Source organism: Octopus sinensis, linkage group LG4, assembly GCF_006345805.1.
Source record: "Octopus sinensis linkage group LG4, ASM634580v1, whole genome shotgun sequence".
Taxonomy (NCBI): Eukaryota; Metazoa; Mollusca; class Cephalopoda; order Octopoda; family Octopodidae; genus Octopus; species Octopus sinensis.
Genome location: NC_043000.1, coordinates 113,833,921 through 113,857,805, shown reverse-complemented (window position 1 = coordinate 113,857,805; position 23,885 = coordinate 113,833,921). Strand labels below are relative to the sequence as shown.

Below are 23,885 nucleotides of genomic sequence, written 5' to 3'. Positions count from 1 at the left end.
GCTGGGCATGCTATATCTATGATCCAGCATCGTTGCTTTCTTTCTCAATTAAGACTCGGTCTGGCTTCCTTTTCTCTATCTCATGGTCGCACTGGATCATAAAATCCCACAGGATCTTTGCATTATCATTTTCGATGATGCCTTCGGGTTTGTGGTCGTACCAATTTATTATTATTATTTTATTATTATTATATTATTATTATTATTATTATTATTATTATAAATACTTAGCGGTATATTTCTTCTGTCTTCGCGTTCTGAGTCCAAATGCCCCCGGAGTCGACTTTGCCTGCGATCCTTTCAGGGCCGATAAATTAAATACTAGTTATGCACAGGGGTCGATATAATCGACTCATCCCCAAAATTTCAGGCCTTGTGCCTATAGTAGAAAGGATTATTGTTGTTACTATTACACGCAATATCAATTAGCAGGAATGTTATTTTGAGGTTTCGCGACATGCCTCCTTAAATCTCATGAATCTTTCTTAAGAGTCTTGTAGAATATTGGATGACATTTATCTGCAGATCGAGAACATGTCTCAATTCCAATATCCTTCAGCCTCTTCTGTAGTATTTTGGGTTTTGTGCTAAATGCTCTAATTATCACACCAATAATTGTCTTTTTCACAGTCTTTTAAATTTATTTGTCTATGCTGTGAATTTTAAAAAAATATTTTTCGATTTCAAGGCGGCGAGCTGGCAGAAACGTTAGCATGTGGAGGCACATGGCCTAGTGGTTAGAGCAGCGGACTCGGGATCTAGGGATCGCGGGTTCGAATCTCAGACCGGGTGAGCGAAACACCTAAGCTCCACGCAAAAAAAGCGACAAGCTGGCAGAAACGTTAGCATGCCGGGCAAAATGTACAAGTTACGCACAGGGATCGATATAATCGACTTAATCCATTTGTCTCCTCTGTGTGTAGCCCCTTGTGAGCAGTAAAGAAATAAGAAACGTTAGCACTCCGGGCAAAATGCTTAGCAATATTTCATCTGTCTTTACGTTCTGAGTTCAAACTCCGCCGAGGTCCACTATGCCTTTCATCCTTTCGATGTCGATAAATTAAGCACCAGTTGTGTACTGGGTCGATCTAATCGACTGACCCCCACCTCCCCAAAACTTTCGGGCCTTGTGCTTAGAGTAGAAAAGAATATTTTTCAATTTCTTCGGTATCCGCATTGTTTTCAAATAGTATTGCAAAGTCTATGATCTTGTACTGTTTCTTTTGTCATCTATCATCACATCTGGTCTTCTTGCTTCAACAGTATGTTAAGTTTTCATGAGGAAATCCCATAAAATGCTGTAAATCAATTCCTTATCACAGCCTCTAGTTCGTGTTCATACCACTTCTCTGCTACTTTGAATCTACACTGTCGGCTAACATCTCAATGCACTCTTCTACCGATTCAGTCATGCCTGCGCTTACACTCTTTTCGCGCTAGCTTACTGCATTCACTCAAAACATGGTTAATACTTTCGTTTCATCTTCTATAGATTCTGTTGGTCTGTAGGAAGGTACTATGCTGAGGAGGTTATGGAAGTTCAGAAGCTGGTATATTGATGCACTAAATATCCTCTTGAAAAGTTACATGTATATTATATATAATATATATTATATATATATATATATATATATATATATTGATTATGTATGTGTATACATACACACATACACACACGCAATATGTACGCATGTATGTATGTATGTATGTATGTATGTATGTATGTATGTATGTATGTATGGATTGATGGATGAGTGGATGAGAGCGCGGGAGAGAGACACACGCAAATACATTTATTCCTGTACACACATGTATACACTGTTATATATTGCAACAGAAAAGCTAAAGTGATATACACCACATTATCATACTTACAAATACGTGCGTGTGTGTGCCTATATATTATGTACACACTAACACATACTTATTATATATATATATAATATATATATAAATGTGTATGTAGGTAGTTAAGTGCGTATGTGTATGTGAAGATATAGACGTGTTGGTACAAGAAAGAGAAGTGGGTGGGTGTTGGGGACAAAGGAACAAAGAGACAAACAGTCACACAGACAGGCAGGCAGGCAGGAAGACATTGAGGCGGCAGTGACAATGAGACGTGCATTAGAAACGCACGCACTCACATACAGACTCACACACACACACACACACACACACACACACACACACACACACACACACCACACACACACACTCACACGCACACACACACATACACGCAAGATTTCTATGTATACATATCTATGTATATACATATATATTTTTTATTCTTTTACTTGTTTCAGTCATTTAAATGCGGCCAAGCTGGAGCACCACCTTAAAAGGTTTTAGTCGAAGAAATCGACCTCAAGAATTATTCTTTGAAAGCCTAGTACTTATTTCATCGGTCTCTTTTGACAGCATCGGTTTTCAAGCGATGTTGGGCGGGGGTGGGGTGGGGGACAAACACAGACACACAAACATACACAAACAATATATACGACGGGCTTCTTTCAGTTTCCGTTGGTAGCCCGAGGCTATAGCAGAAGACACTTGCCCAATGTGTCACGCAGTGGGACTGAACCTGGAACCATGTGCTTCGTAAGCAAGCTACTTACCACACAGCCACTCCTACGCCTATATATATAATATTATATATATATATATATGAATTATACAAATATATAATTATATATATATATATATATATATATAATATATATATATATATATATATATATTATATATATATATATATATATATATATATAGATATATAATATATATAATATATATATGTGTGCACGCGCACACACACACATGTCTGTATTTGCTTACAGCATTCCTGATGTGTGATCGGTGTGTTGAAACAGATATTGTTATACTGAGGGATGGTCGTATTTTGCGAAATAAACACACGCACTATATATTTGGTATTCACTTCGGTTTTATAATCATTACAGTAGTTTCCTAAAGCTATTTCGTCACACACTCCGTGACCTCGTATATAAATATATATATATTGATAGAAATGGCAAGACAACAAAAGGATGAAAGAGACCTCGATATTATGTAAATAGACGAATTTATCTGTACATATATGTGATAATTGCTACAGAATAATTGTCATATTATATATATATATATATATATATATATATATATATATATATATTCAATATGTGACTGCGTGTGTATCGTTGACGATTTTTTCCTCCGCCTTCCCTTCCTTGGATCTTTCCTTTTCTTATGTTTCTAATGAAGGGCTCCGCTCGAAAAGTTAAATCCTCCTTCTTTCTTTCCTGTCCTGAGCGTCCAAGAACACTATACTTGTTCCACGTCCTCTCGTAGTTGTGTACTCTCTTTGTGTTTTCATGTTTGGATTAACCATATATATCTATATATTGATAGATAGATAGACAGACAGACAGACAGACAGACAGACAGACAGACAGACAGACAGACAGATAGATAGACAGATAGATAGATAGATAGATAGATAGATAGATAGATAGATAGATAGATAGATAGATAGATAAGATAAGATATGTTGCCTCGTGCAGCCGCTGGTTCTCCAGACCTCAGACAAACCGTTCAACCCATGCCAGCAAGGAAAACGGACGTTAATCTATGATGATGATGATGTTGATGATGATGATGATGATATGATGATGATATACACGTTCCCTTCCAGTCATTTTAAAATGTAATCACATGTGAATCTTTGGCGATGTTTTCTCTTCCGTCTTCCTTTTCTATTGGATTCTCCTGTTCCTGAAGAAGAGCTTTGCTCGAAACGTAAAACCACCTTTCTTTCCTTCCTTGAGAGTCTGCTAATACTTTGCATGTACCACGACCTCGCGTTGTTGCTTTTTTTGTGTTCGTTCTTCGTTTTTGTGAATTTATATATGTAATATAATATCCGTTCTGTCTGTCTGTGTGTGTGTCTTCTAAGATCTCGGGCATCTTCCATCCGATTGCGCTCAAATTTGATATGTAGATACCGACGGTATCAGGGTGTGTATAAGTCTTAAAAGAATTACAAAAATTGATTCCATGTGAGAATGCGATCGATAAAGCAGTGGGAACGTGCATTTGTACGCGCAAGTACATCAGTCGAAATCTGTGTTTTTCTTTGCGGCAACATCATCGTGGGCATTACCGCGGGGTGCGACTGCATACACCATCTGATCTTGGGTATGTGACCCAACGCCCTTTCCATCTTCTGCTGTTTTACCTGCATTTTTCTTTCTTTCTTTTCCTTATCTCACTTTTCCCCCGTTTCTTAGTATCTAAATTTGAATAAAAAATATAAATTAACGTGAAATAGATATAAACAAGGTATTAATTGTTTACGATGTGTCTGGTGGCCTATTTTAAAATTCCGCCAAGATGTATTTATCAAAATATGAACATATAGAAAAAATTCTCATTCCTGGAATTCATGTAGTCATTAGAGACTCTCAAGTTCTTTAAGAGATATAATTTTTCAAGAGAACATACTAAACATATTTTTGACATATTATCTGGTTTTGGAAAATATTTTCCATTTGATGTCGTAGTTAGTAACTTCGTAGCTGGTCGTAGTTGGTCCCGTTCAGATTTAATCTAGAAACTTAGAGTTTCTGGGTCATTACTAGCTCATCAGTATGTTCATTAAGCGTACCTCTAAACAAATATTTTAAAACGTATCCATAAATACGATATGTGTGTGTGTGTGTGTGTGTTCAAATTATGCATTACAAGCAGATCTATAATGTAAACATTCCTAGTTCCCTTTAAAGACGCATAGTGTTAGAAAAGATCCCAATATATTTCTAGGCGAAACGAAATCGACCCAGAAGTGATCACGTGAGTTGCAGATATCGTATTTCGCTGTGTTTGCGGCTTATCAATGCCGCACACGTGTCTCTTATGAGACGAAATTAGTCTGAAGTCCATACAGGTACTGTATAAACTTCTTGCTAGCTTATAATGACGTCGCGTAAGTAGAATAAATTTAAATTATGCAATAGGAGCATACACATAACGGAAATCTAAATGTAATGTAGAAGGGCATGTGACATGTCCGTATGGATGTGCTCTTTCTAAAACAGGCCATTGGATTTTTAAAGGAATCCAGATTCTTTCAATAGTCGCTCATACTTGGACCGACTCGTTTAGAAGGGATTCTAAAGGGATTCTTTTGCATGTAAAACCATGTATTGAAGCTAATTTCAGTTGCTCCGATATAAGTTTGAACGTAGGGCTATTACAGGATTGGCTCTATACTCTACTTCTTTGATCAAGAAATTGCCATTAAGTGGGAAATTGCTGGATTTCCTACAATTACATAAAGAATTTTGTTCATTTTGGTTTCGGAGGGTATTTTCATATTATGTTGTTTCAGCAACAAAGTGAAGTTCTTGTAACAAGAAAAGTTACCTTTCGGGGTGTTTCTATTGAATATATTGTTTACATTATTTGGACCGGTGCCCTCATTTTGATTGTTGCATTCACTGCGTTTCGGCTGCTGTACAGCCTTCTTCAACAAGAAGAAAGAATGAGAGAAAGTTGTGGTGAAAGAGTACAGCAGGGTTCTCCACCACCCCATGCCGGAGCCTCGTGGAGCTTTAGGTGTTTTTGCTCAATAAACACTCACAATGCCCGATCTGGGAATCGAAACCATGATCCCACGACCGCGAGTCAGCTGCCCTTGCACCTCCACACAATTAAATAAGTTCCTGTTGAAAGAATGCTAGGTGTTTATCACATTTTATTGTGTTGGTAAGTAGTTGTACTCTTTCTTGACGTTACATTCGGTTTTGATCATGTTTAGACGATCCTCCCCGCAAGCCAAATGAGACAGATAATTATGTACAGAGATTCAAAGCAGTCTAATACAATTTGTATCATTAAAAAAACTGATTTGATTGTCTGGCCTATCAGTTAACAAGCAATTATTCTTAAAGCGTAGGCGGCGAGCTGGCAGAATCATTAGCACGCCGGACGAAATGCGTAGCCGTATTTCGTCTGCCGTTATGTTCTGAGTTCAAATTCCGCCGAGGTCGACTTTGCCTTTCATCCTTTCGGGGTCGATAACTTAAGTACCAGTTACGAACTGTGGTCGATATAATCGACTTAATCCGTGTGTTTGTCCTTATTTGTCCCCTCTGTGTTTAGCCCCTTTTGGGTAGTAAAGAAATAGAAATAGGTATTTCGTCTGTCGTAACGTTCTGAGTTCAAATTCCGCCGAGGTCGACTTTGCCTTTCATCCTTTCGGGGTCGATAAATTAAGTACCAGTTACGTACTGGGGTTGATGTAATCGACTTAATCTGTTTGTCTGTCCTTGTTTGTCCTCTCTGTGTTAAGCCCCTTGTGGGTAGTAAGGAAATAGGTATTTCATCTGTCTTTACGTTCTGAGTTCAAATTCCGCCGAGGTCGACTTTGCCTTTTATCCTTTCGGGGTCGATAAATTAAGTACAGTTGCGTACTAGGTTCGATCTAATCGACTGGCCCCTTCCCCAAAATTTTGGGCCTTGTGCTTAGAGTAGAAAAGAATTATTCTTAAACCATTACTATTGCGTTTATTACGATACAGTTTCAAAACAGCAAATTCAAAGACAAGAATTTTCTCAGAGAATATCTTATCACAGAAACAGAGAAGGAAGATAAGCTGGTGTAATACACCTCATAAACTTGAAGTAGCCACACCCATGGCTAGAATTTTCTTTGCTTTGCTTAAAAATGTTCCTACAGCAACACAGGTGTTATTAAATAATCAATATTTTGCACTCCGTCGGTTACGACGAGGAGCGTTCTAGTAGATCCTATTAATAGAACAGCCTGCTAGTGAAATTAACGTGCAAGGAGCAGAGTACTCCACTAACGCGCGTCCTCTTAACATAGTTCTCAGGGAGATCCAGTGTGACACAGAATGTGACAAGACTGGCCCCTTTGTAATTACTGGTACAACTCATTTTTGTCAGATGAGTGGACTGGAGCAACGTGAAATAAAGTGTCTTGCTCAAGGACACAACACGCTGCCGAGAATCGATCTCACGACCGCACAGTTGTGATCCGTATACCTTACCCACTAAGCCACGCATCTACATTCCGGCGATGGAGCTTTGTATGCTTGTTAGAAACCAGATCCTTCTTCAGAGGAAGAATTCAAATGAGAACATCTACCCATCCATCCATCCATCCATCCATCCATACATACATACATACATACATACATACATACATACATACAAGTTCAGGTTTATACCTGTAATTATTGGGGCCCTGGTGTATGTAGCACGCTACCTAAAGACCAATCTTGAGAAATTAGGGCTTCTGAAAATCAGAAAGGAGAAAACTAATTCGACGACTACAGATCCAATCCATCACTGGAACTGTAAAAATCTGTAAAACTTTCCTGAAGTTTATCATTTAAATATATATGAGCATGTCTAGATAAGCAAATATACGCATGAGAAGACATACATACATACATACATACATACATACATACATACATACATACATACATACATACATACATACATACATACAAGTTCAGGTTTATACCTGTAATTATTGGGGCCCTGGTGTATGTAGCACGCTACCTAAAGACCAATCTTGAGAAATTAGGGCTTCTGAAAATCAGAAAGGAGAAAACTAATTCGACGACTACAGATCCAATCCATCACTGGAACTGTAAAAATCTGTAAAACTTTCCTGAAGTTTATCATTTAAATATATATGAGCATGTCTAGATAAGCAAATATACGCATGAGAAGACATACATACATACATACATACATACATACATACATACATACATACATACATACATACATACATACATACATACATACATACATACGTATCTATATACGTAACTATATACATACGCACAAGTAGTTCCCTCCTTACTAAACCAATGAGAGGAAACGAAATTTGAAGCATCCTGGCCATGTTCTAAGGAAGTGGTTACTTACGTATGTCTGTTCTTTTGTTAAGAAAGATTCTTCATTAAGTGTGGAATGCCACAGTCAACTGATTGAAACGACACATATATATACATACATATAAAAATACATGTATGCATGAGCATATATATGTGCATATATATATATGTGTGTGTGTGTGTGTGTGTGTGTGTGTGTGTGTGTGTGTGTGTGTGTATGTATGTATGTATGTATGTATGTATGTATGTATGTATGTATGTATGAATGCATGTATGTAAGTTTGTTTTATATTCTAGTGTTGAATAAATAATTTACGAAGCAAGGGTAACGAAAGTGTTCACACGGCGCATTACGATTACCGTTACTTGAGGTTAAACACTCTCTGGCAACGGCTCACAGTGAACTGCTGACAGTTCTATACTTTATAGAAATGTGTCAGTCCACTTTGGTCACTCGGGAATGGTCGGAATTCTTCTGCAACAGTATGTATGTGTGTATCTATGTACGTACGTATGAAAGTATGTATATGTATGCATATATGTATGTTCTTTCTCTCTCTCTCTCTCTCTCTCTCTTTGACTTCGTCAGTATGTATGTATGTATGTATGTATGTATGTATGTATGTATGTATGTATGTATGTATGTATGTATGTATGTATGTAAAGTTAATCCAAACATGAAAACACAAAGAGAAAACACAACAACGCGAGGATGTGGAACAAGAATAGTTTTATTGGACGCTCAGGAAAGAAGGAATGAAGGAGGGTTTAACGTTTCGAGCGGAGCTCTTCGTCAGAAACATAGGAAAAGGAAAGATCCAAAGAAGGGAAGACGGAGGAAAAAAACCGCCAACGGTACACACGCAGTCACATTATTTATGTATGTATGTATGTATGTATGTATGTATGTATGTATGTATGTATGTATGTATATATGTATGTATGTATGTATGTAACGTTTTAGTGAAGCTGAAAAATTTCAGAAACTGTTTCTCCGAATTTCACGTTGTCCGATCATCAAACGGAAGTGAACATTTGGAAATCTGAAACGGTTTCAAATATTTATATTCAAGATATTATTCTACTTAGAATAAAAACTCTGGGGAATAACAGCCGACCTATTATTAGCTTGCTGGAAACTGGTAGTATTAAGCCTTGCCATAAACCTAATGAAAAACTGTTCTATATTGATAAAGATTCGAAATGCCTCCTAGATCTTTAAGAATACACACTATAGAAAGCGTATCTTTTCATTATCGGTCAATGAGGCGTCCTTTAATACGCGCTCTCCCTACTATAACGATGCTCTTAAGAATGGCAAGTTCCCAGAGAGATCCATTATGTGAGCACTGAAAATAATCTCAAACATCTCATAGAACTGGCGTCTGAAATGTTTTGCTTTTCAATCGAACATTCATATGGAATGTTAAAATTAATCTGTGAAATACTTAGAATAATTATCGAAGCGTTTTCTCAGGAGGCATAGGTGCCGACGTAAGACGTCAATGGAGGTTTAAAAGCGTTACAAATTCCCATTGACATTGCCAACGGGCGTAGCGTAGTGGATCAAAGACGTTAATGACGTGCAGTTACTAAGCGGTTCTGAGTTCTATCCCAGGCAAGGCAGTAAAGTAAATTTAAAGTCCCCTGTGGGTAGTAAAGAAATAGGTATTTCATCTGTCTTTATGTTCTGAGTTCAAATTCCGCCGAGGTCGAGTTTTTCCTTTCATCCTTTCGGGGCCGATTAATCAAGTACCAGTTGCGGACTGGGGTCGATCTAATCGACTGCCCCCTCCCCCAAAATTTCGGGCCTTGTGCCTAGAGTAGAAAATGATATTGTTTTTAACCTTAGGTGAATATTGATTCACCAGATTCATAATTCAAATGTTTTTGGGCATACACACCCCTTCGATAATTCAGACATATTTGTATCTAGGACTACATTATTCAATGCATCTTCTTTAAACAGTAAAAAAACAAAACAATATGAGGGTGAGTTGTCTATTATTTCTTAGACGTTGCAGGCGACCACCCAGGGCTGGATGGTGATATTCCTTGATGGTCGTATTGCCGGATTAAATTCCTCTAGTTGAAACTTCGCTCCTTCGTGGGAGACCAATTGTTTAATTTTATCGGAGAGATTTAAGAATAAAGACAGAATCTGTTATAAATACATAAACATACACACACATATATATCTGTGTATGTATGTATGTATGTATGTATATTGAATAAATTATTGGGATTGTATAAACAGGACAGACATTTACGACTTTCTGATGTGTCTAATAAATTGAATTCTTTTATAAGAGCAGTGACGACCAAAAATTAAAGAATTACCCCCAGGATTAAGTTTAGTTTGAAAAACATGCAATGCTGACACGTTAATAATTTACTTAACAAAATTAACAACCAACAAACAATGGGTCACATACAAAGATCACTCCATCTGATTTTATTATATTCTGAGAACAATGGTTTTATATAATTTCACAGTGGTCAGTGAAACGCAATTAATTATGAAAATGTAATAGCATTTGAATCTTTCTCTGTCCACAGTAAGATTGAATAAATACGACAGCTGTTTATGACTAAATTTAATTAAGTGATAATTAGTGACGACTGAAATCTATAGCTCTACTTTATTGTAAATTTTAGTGAACTCATGCACCTAGCTACATGCACACATACGAACATCCTTACCTACCTACCTACCTACCTACCTACCTACCTACATACCTACCTACCTACCTACCTACCTACCAACCTACATACATACATACATACATACATACATACATACATACATACATACATACATACATACATACATACACACACATATACATACATGCTTGCATACTGGTAGACAGGCAGACAAGAAGACACCTATGCCAAGGCGGCGAGCTGGCAGAACCGTTAGCATGCCGAGCGAAATGCTTAGCGGTATTTCGTCTGCCGCAACGTTCTGAGTTCAAATTCCGCCGAGGTCGACTTTGCCTTTCCTCCATTTGGGGTCGATAAATTAAGTACCAGTTACGTACTGGGGTCGATGTAATCGACTTGATTCCTTTGTCTGTCCTTGTTTGTCCCCTCTATGTTTAGTCCCTTTTGGGCAATAAAGAAATAAGAAGACACCTATACAATGTGATCCGAAAAATACAGGAGAAGGAAAACGAATTTGTAAATCCAGTGCCCAGGATACACTTTCAGTCTCATACCCACGATTATTGCAAGAACAGGATACGTACCAACTTGCGTTGGAACAAAGCATGGTTGCATTTTAGTTCCTGAGGAGTAAATGCAACTCTCTACTTCATACGTTACAACTATGTCGAACTATTTTGGGCGTGGCTTGACCTACCGTACCACACACACACACACACACACACACACACAATGTGTATGTAACTGAGCTTCCGTAATCTGTCAATCAAAATTGACTCCCAAGTGATTCGTGTAAAAAGGCTGCTGTTAAATGAATGCCAGTGCATGCCGGTGAATGTGTGAAGTAATGCAGAAATGAAGAAGAAGAAGAAGAAGAGAAGAAGAAGAAGAAGAAGAAGAAGAAGAAGAGCAAGAAGAAGAAGAAGAAGAGCAAGAAGAAGAAGAGGAGTAGGAGGAGGAGGAGGAAAAAGCAGAAGTGGAAGAAGAAGAGAAGAAGAAGAAGAAGAAGAAGAAGAAGAAGAAGACGAAAAAAAGAAGAAGAAGAAGAAGAGGAGGACAAGAAGAAGAAGAAGAAGAAGAAGAAGGGGCGCCGGACGACAGGGAAATAAAGAGAGAGAGAGGCAAGAAGAGACAGAGGGAGACAAAATTAAAGAGAGGAGAGAGAGAGAGAGAGAGAGAGAGAGAGAGAGAGAGAGAGAGAGTTAGATTGAGAGAAAGTGATACAATTATTATTAAGACGAATGATGAATGAAATATGAGAAATATAAAGAGACAAAGGATTGAATATTGGAAATGGAAGCGACAGCCGAGACATTTTGTGGCACAGAGCGATCGTTGTGGAAGAATTATTTTTAGCCGATAACATCGACAATAATTGTTATTAATAAGACCATTTCACATCGATGTTCTGTTTATCGTCACGGCATTGACAATACTAATAAGTCAATTGAGACGTTGACATGCCTCTCAGTGTTTTCTTTATATTGCGCTACATGAACAATAAATGGTTTATTTACCCCTACGGGACCCAACTGCAGTTAAACGAAGAGGTTTTGCAGAATCTAATTAATGTCTGTTAGTGTCTGTATTGTGCAACAAGCAAATACTAAAAGCTCAGTTTTCGGCGACGCGATATATGCTCATAATAATAGTAAAAACGGGTGCAGGTATATATGGCCGGAAGCAGGGCCCTTAAGGAAAAAAAAATGTTATCTGAGAGTATTAGGTTTCTACCGGGCGTCCTTCAAAATGGGAATGTTAAGTCCTTACAGAACCAGGCGCGATATACTTTTGCGATACCTCTCATAGACTCTGGCCGTGTCGATTGGCAATGGTAAATATCCTGATAACCTGGAATAATTATTATTCCCTAAGGTTTTTATAAGTATATATATATATATATATATATATATATATATATAATATATACTTATAAAAAAACCTTAGGGAATAATAATATTATTCCTTAAGGTTTTTATAAGTATATATATATATATATATATATATATATATATATATTATATATATATATATATATATATTATATATATATATATATATATATATATATATATATATATATATACATACATGTATATGTATATACACACACGCATATATATATATATATATATATATACATACATGTATATGTATATACATACATACATATATATATATATATATGTATATATATATATATATATATATACATACATGTATATGTATATGTATATACATACATACATATGTATATACATATATATGCATATATATATACATACATGTATATGTATATACATACATACATATGTATATACATATATATGCATATATATATATATATATATATATATATAATATATATATATGTATATATGTATATATATATATTATATATAATATATATATATATATATATACATACATATATATATATATATATAATATATATATATGTATGTATGTATGTATGTATGTATGTATGTATGTATGTATGTATGCGTGCATGCATGTATGTATATGTTTGTGTGTTTGCATTTGCCCCCCAACACACACACACGCTATCACTTGACAACCGATCTTGGTGTGTTTACATCCCCGTAACTTGGCAGTTCGGCAAAAATTGGCCGATAATATAAGTACTGGGCTTACAAAGAATAATTTCTGGGTTCGATTTGTTCGACTAGAATGCGGTGCTCCAGCATAGCCGCAGTCAAATGACTGAAACAAGTAAAAGAATATATATGTGTATGTATGTGAGAGAGGATATCCCAGTGTTGTCCACATCTTGCGTGACAACTGGCGTGCAGCTTCGAAGTTCCAATTTCCTTGGGTGTCTTCTACCAGAATTTCGGTAAATCTTCACGTGTTGTAATTGAAATTGAATAAACGGAAACTATGTAGAAGCCTATCAAATTCCCTGTACTTATTCCCAAGTTGTAGACTTAGTCTGTTACTCAGTTTAACATCACGTAGCCTTCATATGTCTTCGATGGATCCCATTGTTCCACCAAGTGGCCCTTGCGTGCCTTTAGATCCAACTCTGTTCCACTAAAAGCTCTTGATTAGCTTTTGTGGAGCCCACATTGTTCCGGGTATTATAAAAGGCACGCAGTCTGAAGGTAAATTAATTAATTAGCCCTTACCACGGTAATCCTTGTGTCGTCGTGTCTTCCGTCCTTTCTGCCCGGTTCAAAAGCTCAACAAGATAGTTATGAAGATCATGGAGTTATTCTCTTCTTTTCACAAAGCCTTAAAGGAAACTAGATGAAAAAGGCCGTTACATGACCGACACTTATATTGCTTGAGGGGTTTTCTGTATGTACTAGAATATCTCTTCGTCCATAGTGATACACTTTTCTTTAACTTATTTTCCATTCTTGCTTCAAGGTAAGCAAGCGGAATAAAGATAAACAAGGACCCAAAAGTATGGCTACAAAAGACTGGACGGCAATAGCAACTCTATAAAAACTTGTGGTCAAGGAAATCTAATAAGAAAGTATATAAGGAGCGGTCTTTCAACTGACCGCTTTGTTACGCTTCTAGTATATATTCAGGGTTTAGCCTGTTAGCCATATTTCAAACACCAGATGTTCAATTTTAGTTTCCGCTTGACCCAGTATTACAGCGCAGTCAAAGAGAAGAGCGGCGGAAGGACATATCGTATGAACATATGTGTAACGTATCTGATATCTTCACTGTTTGAGAGACACAATAAGAATGATCTCGTTTGAAATTACAACCATCTTTGGCTAGTTTGACCTTGTTGTGTCCACTGCTCTGATTGGTTGGCATCTAGCGCGGTTTGTCTCTACTTATTTCACGCCAGTGTGTAAAGCCAACCAATCAGCCAACCAATCACGGCCTTCGGATAGGGCCTGCTTCAGATGCCCTTCTTTGAGCCATTTTTAATTCCTTAAATAAGCTTGCTTTCACTATTCTTCGTCTTTCGGCTTTAGACCTTCTAAGGTATAGTCACTGACCACAGAGCTACTCAGCCATGTTCCAGTTCCAGCGACAGACGTCCAGCCTGCCAGTCATGTTCCTGCTTCAGCTACGACGACGCTAATGTACACCCGCAACAGGGTCAAACTAGCCAAAGATGGTTGTAATCTCAAACAAGATCATTCTTATTGTGTTTCTCAAACAGTGAGGATATCAGATACGCTACATATGTTTACTGCACCCCTTCGTCCAAGAATCCCTGCTGTTTTAAGATTTAGTGAATGTTTGTGTATCATCAACCATAGTATCCCGAGATTCTTCTGGATTAGGCGTTGGAAGCAGATGGACCACCAACCTAAAGGAACCTATCTCTTTTACTAGAAACGAAAGAGTGTAACCCCTACTCCAATCTGGTGGGTTATTTCCTTGGACAAAGCAAAATCAGGCGGTAATCCCTTACCGAAGCGAGGGAGATGTTAACCACTAACACCTCTCCTTTAGGAACATCCCCACCTCAGCCCAATTATGTATGAGATTGGTCATCCTGGTTGTCACTTCTCAGTTTTATCCCCCAGAAAGTCTAATTCGAACCAGACACCAAATGCCTTAACTTCGGTCTGGTGAGAGAAGTCGCTACCCCGCATGGGCTGGTCTCCCCGGGTGCCGGGTTGTATTACCACTGATTTGTTGTGGTTATTCTCTCTCCCGATATCTCCTGATATTCCTCTAGAACACTACAGACCACATCGATTTCCGATATTTCCAACACGTCGTCTGCATAAACGTCTGCATAAACTGATACGACTTTCTGTGTTTCAAGAGACAAAATTCTTTCGACATAATTATGTCTCATTGATGGATTGTGTAATATTCATGTCTGAAAATTTAGGTCAGTAGAATATGGGAATTCAAAACAACAACAGTCTCTAAAATATTAGGCAGCTTAGAAATGCAGATAAATAATTACCCAAACGCCAAGATTTAGCATTACATATATATTTCTTTACTACCCACAAGGGGCTAAACATAGAGGGGACAAACAAGGACAGACAAACGGATTAAGTCGATTACATCGATCCCCAGTGCGAAACTGGTACTTTATTTTTTGACCCCGAAAGGATGAAAGGCAAAGTCGACCTCGGCGGAATTTGAACTCAGGACGTTACGACAGACGAAATACCTATTTTTTTACTACCCACAAGGGGCTAAACGCAGAGAGGACAAACAAGGACAGACAAACGGATTAAGTCGATTACATCGACCCGAGTGCGAAACTGGTACTTTATATATCGACCCCGAAAGGAGGAAGGGCAAAGTCAACCTCGGCGGTATTTGAACTCAGAACGTAACGGCAGACGAAATACCGCTAAGCATTTCGCCCGGCGTGCTAACGTTTCTGCCAGATCGCCGCCTTTTTAGCATTACATATATAGCACATACGGAGGATAGTATGGCTACGTGTAACATTCAGAGACTGCTTTCAGTGCAAGAAAGACACACACAAAAGAAGGAAAGCAAAGCATTGTTTGTAAGCAAAAACATTTACGTACTGCACTCGGTGTGCTGTGAAAGTTTGTAATAAAAAACTAAAACCGTAGAAAGGAAATTAAGTCTGATCTTGAGATTGAAGTCAGAGAATTTGACCAGAACCACCCACGCAAATAATGAGTAATAGGGTAAATTGATAAGACAATAGACAGAACTGACAGAGGATGTTATGGCAGGAAACTATAGAAGCGTCACATTGATTTTAAAAACTGAAGTCATTTCATTGTCAGTAATAAGGTAATGGGTGTAAAAATGGGTATAAATAACAGTTTCAACATAGCAACTGGAAGTTTTGAAAGAAAATTCAGGAAGCTACTAGTAAGATGATATAGATAGAATATATGTATTTCTTTATTACCCACAAAGAGCTAAACATAGAGGAGACAAACAAAGACAGACAAAGGGATTATGTCTATTATATCGACCCCAGTACGTAACTGGTACTTAATTTATCGACCCCGGAAGGATGAAAGACAAAGCCGACCTCGGCAGAATTTGAACTCTGGACGTAGCAGCAGACGAAATACCTATTTCTTTACTACCCACAAGGGGCTAAACACAGAGAGGACAAACAAGGAAAGACAGACGGATTAAGTCTATTATATCGACCCTAGTGCGTAACTGGTACTTATTTAATCGACCCCGAAAGGATGAAAGGCAAAGTCGACCTCGGCGGAATTTGAACTCAGAACGTAGCGGCAGACGAAATACCTATTTCTTTACTACTTACAAGGGGCTAAACACAGAGGAGACAAACAAGGACAGTCAGACGGATTAAGTCGATTATATCGACCCCAGTACGTAACTAGTACTTATTTAATCGACCCCGAAAGGATGAAAGGCAAAGTCGACCTCGGCGGAATTTGAACTCAGAACGTAGCGGCAGACGAAATACCTATTTCTTTACTACTTACAAGGGGCTAAACACAGAGGAGACAAACAAGGACAGTCAGACGGATTAAGTCGATTACATCGACCCCAGTGTGTAACTGGTATTTATTTAATCGACCCCGAAAAGATGAAAGGCAAAGTCTACCTCGGCGGAATTTGAACTTAAAACGAAATACCGGCAGACGAAATACTGCAAAGCATTTCGCTCGGCGTGCTAACGACTCTGCCAGCTCTCCACCTCCGGAAGGTCTAGTATTAGGTGTATGGAACCAATACTTAATACAAATAACTTTAAGAACCAAATCCGTAAGTAAGTGGTTACTATCAAGTGCAGACTATGGCAAGATGTACAGTGGCCATTTGTACAATCAGCAAATTGGCCATATCATTTCCGGCTGTCGAGTTCTTCCAAATTCCAAACAAATTCACAAATACGGCAGCAATGATTACTGGCTGATAAACCAATACTTCATCATGAAAATGGTAAGCATGAACCAAACGTTGTTTATGATAATGACGTGCTAGAATCATCCAGAACTGCCAAGGTGAGCAAATCAAATCGTCCAGGTGTAATTGTGAGGGACAGGAACTCGAATCTCTGTTCTTTGACACATGCACACACCTCAATGCCTTCTGACGAAAATATCGTCTTGCAGAAGGTTGAGGAACTGTCAAGCTAAGAGTATTGGAATTCTATCAGCCGTGGAGTTTTGAAACAAGAAACAGTAAAACCAATGATTAGAATTCTTGATATACTTTTTTACTCTCTTTTACTTGTTTCAGTCATGTGACTGCGGCCATGCTGGAGCACCGCCTTTAGTCGAGCACATCGACCCCAGAACTTATTCTTTGTAAGCCTAGTACTTTATTCTATCGGTCTCTGTTGCCGAACCGCTAAGTTACGGGGACGTAAACACACCAGCATCGGTTGTCAAGCGATGTTGGGGGACAAACACAGACGCACAAACATATACACACACATACATACACACATACATACATACATACATACATACATACATACATATATATATATATATATATTATATATATATTATATATATATATATATATATATATATATATATAAAATCAGCAATAGTTTTAAGAAAGAGATTTTCTTTAAGTATTAGAAATAGTTTTAAAAAAGTTTTTTTAGCTACTATTTCTAATGAGTTCAGTATGTGGCAAAGTACTTTATTTTACTAAGCCCTTTTATATAATATATATATATATATATATATATATATATATATTATATATATATATATATATATATATATATATAGGGAGAATTCACAAAAAAAAACAAAAGACGAAGACAGGTGGTGCACAAAACAAACAGATGTTTTAGTATAACGCTCAGGAATTGAAAAAGTCTCTTACGTTTCGAGCCTACGCTCTTCTACAGAAAGGGACACAAAAAAAAACAAGGAGAGAAAAAAAATGTGCGTAATGGCTATCGATCTATCATACACATATATACGACGGGCTTCTTTTAGTTTCCGTCTACCAAATCCACTCACAAGGCTTTGGTCAGCCCGAGGCTATAGTAGAAGACACTTGCCCAAGGTGCCAAAAACCATGAACAGAATAAGCCATTCTGGGATTTACAGATCAACACAGTTTTAAAAAATCCTGTTAGGTACAGTCCACATCCCACGTAAGATAGATTCGTTCAAAAGTACAGCTTGCAAAATACACCCACCGAACAATAGTCATTACATACATTCCATGCAGTCGTCACTCAATAAAATAACAGCTCAACCGGTGTTGGTGGGTTTCCGTCCCCGTAAAAGCTCTTCCTTAAAACAGTCATCACCAAATAAATATAATAAACTCACAACACATGTTCTACACAATCACGAGCCAGTGATATAACATAACATAAACGATACAGATATGATAGTGTCCCAAGCCAATGATATATGGCACTCCGTCGGTTACGACGGCGACTGCTCCAGTTGATCCGACCAATAGAACAGCCTGCTCGGGAAATTAATGTACAAGTGGCTGAGTATTCCACAGATACACTCGACCTTAATGTAGGTCTCAGGAAGATTCAGCGTGACACGGAATGTGACATGGCCACCCCTTTGAAATACAGGTACAATTCATTTTTACTAGCTGAGTGGACTAGAGCAATGTGAAATAAAGTGTCTTGCGCAAGGACACAACAAGTCGCCGGGTATCGATCTCGCGACCCTTCGATCGCGAGCCGAATATCCTAACCACTAAGCCACCCGTCTTCAGCCAATAATAGTACACATACATACACACAACGCAAACACACACACACACACACACACACACAAGACATACACACTCAGACACACATACACGCACACACAAGACATACACACTCAGACACACATACACGCACACAACGTACACACACATAACGCATACACACACACACACATACACATACACAAAAGGCACACACATACACACACTGCACACACACACACAATGCACGCGCAATACACATAGCGCATACACACTCATATACACAAGGCAAACACACATACACACACACGCACACGAGCAGGGGTAGTGGGAGAGCATCATAGACGTGTGTTGAGAGGAATTCTTTGGGGTTTGAATACTTCACTTATGGAAACATGGGTGTTTTGTTCATCATCCTTAAACAAACCTTATTCAGGGACCTTTGGAGCGGGATGGGACTTGAAGAAAATTCTAATTGGGCCCCACATGCTAGGTAATGCGCTGTTTATCTTGATATAAGATCACCATGTCGCGCACATGTGGTTGTGATGCGCACCATATCGCGCACATTATGGCTGGTGTACCCTTATCAGACGGGTAGTCATGAAGGGTATATAGGGCTTCGTATAATTTTGTACCCCAGTGTCACTTTGATGGCATTCACTGCTCTCTTACTCAATAATAATAATAATAATAATAATAATAATAATAATAATAATAATAAGTACCAGGCTAGCCTTGATGCAGTACCAGGCTAGCCCTGATGCAGTACCAGGCTAGCCCTGATGCAGTACCAGGCTAGCCCTGATGCAGTACCAGAATAGCCCTGATGCAGTACCAGGCAGTGGCTCTCATGGCTTCTGATCTTAACTGATTGGAAGTGTTATCATGTACATTGTTTTGTCTTGGTATAAAAGATGGGCTACAGCAAATATTCTGCTCAATACCACAGATTTGCTTGTCAGTTGCTTGACCTTAACCAGTTGAGCATGTCCCTTAGTGGCTGACGATATGTGTATCTCTGATCATGAGCAGAAGTAGTGGGGGAGCATCATAGCTATGTGTTGAGAGGGATTCTTTGGGGTTTGAATAATTCACCTCTGGAAACATGGGTGGTTTTTTCAACATCCTTAAACAACCCTTATTCAGAGACCGTTTGAGCGGGATGGGCTACTCAACCTGAAGAAAATTCTAACTGGGCCCCACCTGCAAGGTCATGTGCTGGTTATCTTGATATGAGATCACCATGTTGTGATGCATGTGCCTGGTGTACCCTTATCAGACGGGTAGTCATGATGGGTATATTGGGCTTCGTATATGTTACCCCAGTGTCACTTTGATGGCATGAACTGCTCTCTCACTCAATAATAATAATAATGATAATAATAATAATAATAATGATGATGATGATGATGATGATAATAAGTGTCATCCTGTACGTTGTTTTGTCTTGGTATAAAAGATGGGGTACAGCAAATATTCTGCTCAATACCACAGATTTGTTTGTCAGTTGTTTGACCATAACCATTTGACCATGTCCCTTAGTGGCTGACGATATGTGCATCTCTGACCACATGCAGAAGTAGTGGGGGAGCATCTTAGCCATGTGTTGAGAGGGATTCTTTGGGGTTTAGATACGAGGGACGTTCAATAAGTAATGCCTCTGACCCACTTGCAGTTGTTTGATCTAGCTGAAATTTTGCATGTGCAATCATTTATATCTCTATAGAGTAGGTGGCAAATTACAGCTCTGAATTAAATGTGGTTTCTGATTTACAGGTGTTTGAACCGAGTCAAGTGTGAAATGGAGCCTGTTGAGTGTCGAGCAGTGATCCGGTTTTTGTATTTGAAAGGACGCACACCACGGGAGACTTTTGATGAAATGAAAGTAACTTATGATGATGATGCCCCATCATATGACCTTGTAAAACGCTGGCATCGTGAATTCAAACATGGTCGGAACTCTGTGGAAACAGCTCCCAGATCTGGTCGCTCCCTTCTGCCATTGATGAGGCATCTGTCCGTCAAGTTGAGGCTGCCATTTTGGAAGATCGACGCATAATTATTCGCCAAATAGCCCATGAGGTCAAGATTAGTACCGGGTCTGTGGAAACTATCATTCATGACCATTTGCATATGCAAAAGGTGTCTGCCAGATGGATTCCCAGGTTGCTCACGCCTTTCCAGAAGCAAGAACGCGTCGAGTGCTCGAGGGTGAATTTGGAGATGTGCCAAGAAGATGAGTCAAAATTTTTCAAAAGACTGATTACACAGGATGAAACCTGGGTCCATCACGATGATCCAGAGACCAAAGCCCAGTCAATGCAGTGGAAGCACCGTGACTCACCCCCTCTAAAGAAGGCAAGGGTGCAGCCCTCCGCTGGCAAGGTCATGCTCACAGTCTTCTGGGACCAGGACGGAGTAGTGATGACAGATTTCCTGGCAAAGGGTACCACAATTGCAGGAGCCTATTATGCTTCACTTTTGAGGAAATTAAGAGAAGTTATCAAAATCAAGAGGCGGGGCAAGATCAGCAAAGGCATCCTCCTCCTGCAGGACAACGCTCCGGTCTACAACTCGCTTGTCGCCAGATCAGAAGCACAGGCGTATGGCTATGAACTCCTCCCCATCCCCCCTACTTTCCTGACCTTGCACCCTCTGATTTTCACCTCTTCCCAATCATGAAGTTGTTTTTGAAAGGAAAGCGTTTCCCAGATGATGCAGCCTTGATTTCTGAAGTCACGTTGAGGTTGGAGGACCAAGCTGGGTTCTTCTACAAAAACGGTCTCCAGAGCCGCATCAAACGATGGGAGAAATGCGTAACTCTGGGTGGTTCCTATGTAGAAAAAGACTAATAACTGTGCCAAGTTTCGTTGCTCTACTGCTATGGGAAGTGGGTCAGGGGCATTACTTATTGAACGCCCCTCGTAAGTCACCTTTGGAAAACATGGGTGATTCGTTCAACATCCTTAAACAACCCTTATTCAGGGACCTTTTGAGCGGGATGGTTTACATGACCTGAAGAAAATTCTAACCGGGCCCCACCTGGAAGGTCATGTGCTGTTTATTTTGATATGAGATCATCATGTCGCGCACATATGGTTATGATGCATGTGCCTAGTGAACCCTTATCAGACGGGTAGTCATGATGGGTATACTGGGCTTCGTATCGTTGTACCCCAGTGTCACTTTGGTGGCATGCATTGCTCTCTCACTCAATAATAATAATAATAATAATAATAATGATAATAATAATAATAATAATAATAATAATAATAATAATAATAATAATAATAATAATAAGAAGAAGAAGAAGAAGAAGAAGAAGAAGAAGAAATATGAACTCACTGGACACCAGCCAATTACTTCACTACTTCTGTGGAGAAGGTAGTCCTAAATATATTACGTCTGAACATTAGATGGAATGGTCGCGGTTGGAACACTTTTGATGGTAGTTCTGCTGTATCAGAACTGAGCTGGGCGCTAAACAACAGCAACAACAGCAGCAATAGTTGCTACACAGTTCCACATACGCCTTGCCCATTGATGCAAAATTATTTCCCCAAAAGTCTGTCCTTTGAAAACATTTGTCATAATGTAAATTTTATAACCAGATTTCGCGTTACACCGGTCTATAGCATTGCTCACTCTCAAACCGGAAGTCACGTGATGTATCTGTTGGCTGGCTACCGTCCCTATCATGGCCATCTCTACAATTCGTGACAACATTTGCCGTTAATCTCAATATCATAAGCTTATTATATACGTTTATGTACACACACGCACAGGTACGTGCGAATGTCCTCTTCGAGACACACTCACTTTCCATTTGTCTCTGTGTGTATGTGCACATTGGTAGATGTATGTATGTATGTATGTATGTATGTATGTATGTATGTATGCATGCATACGTGTATATGCGTATGCATAAATATGTGAGCGTGAGGGAAAATACATATACATATACACACATACTTATTTATACATACATACATACATACATACATACATACATACATACAACATACATACATACATACATACATACAAGCATACACACACATACATACATATATATTTATATCTTTATGTCTGTACTTATTAATTGATAGATAGATAATAGATAGATAAATAGATAGATAGATAAATAGATAGATAGATAAATAGATAGATAGATAGATAGATAGATAGATAGATAGATAGATAGATAGATAGATAGATAGATTGATAGATAGATAAGTAGATAGATAGATAGATAGATAGATAGATAGATAGATAGAGAGATAGATAGATAGATAGATAGATAGATAGATAGATAGATAGATAGATAGATAGATAGATAGTAAGACAGAGAGATAGTAAAACAGATAGACACTTAGTTTACTCTGGTAAAGTTTGTTAAAAGTGGTCATGTTACAAATCAATTATACGTGTTTTTATTGGCAAAACCCCGTTTTCTCACACAATAAAGAAACTCTTGGATTGACTAGCGCTTACTCCCAAATACTCTTCAATACCCTCTAATATAGCAACTTTGACGAAGTCAGTAGTTCCTTCTGTTTGATGTCTTGGCCCTTTTGCAGAGGCCCTTGACTGTTGTCGTTGTTCTTGTTGTCGATGACATCAGCTTCATCGTCGATGTTATTTATGCTCTTAACCCGTCTT

General features: G+C 38.4%; 1 protein-coding gene across 2 annotated transcripts in view; it reads right to left on the bottom strand.

Moving 5' to 3' along the window:
- LOC115210395 (disabled homolog 1) overlaps positions 1-23,885 on the bottom strand; it is a 172,906-nt gene that overhangs the window by 116,917 nt on the left and 32,104 nt on the right. The window contains exon 1 of one of the 2 annotated variants that reach the window (XM_036502366.1): positions 22,569-22,800. The exons of the other annotated variant lie outside the window; for it this stretch is intronic. The gene's annotated coding sequence lies outside the window, so the exon portion shown is untranslated. Of the gene's footprint in view, positions 1-22,568; positions 22,801-23,885 lie in introns of those variants that run through there. 2 annotated transcript variants of the gene reach the window in all.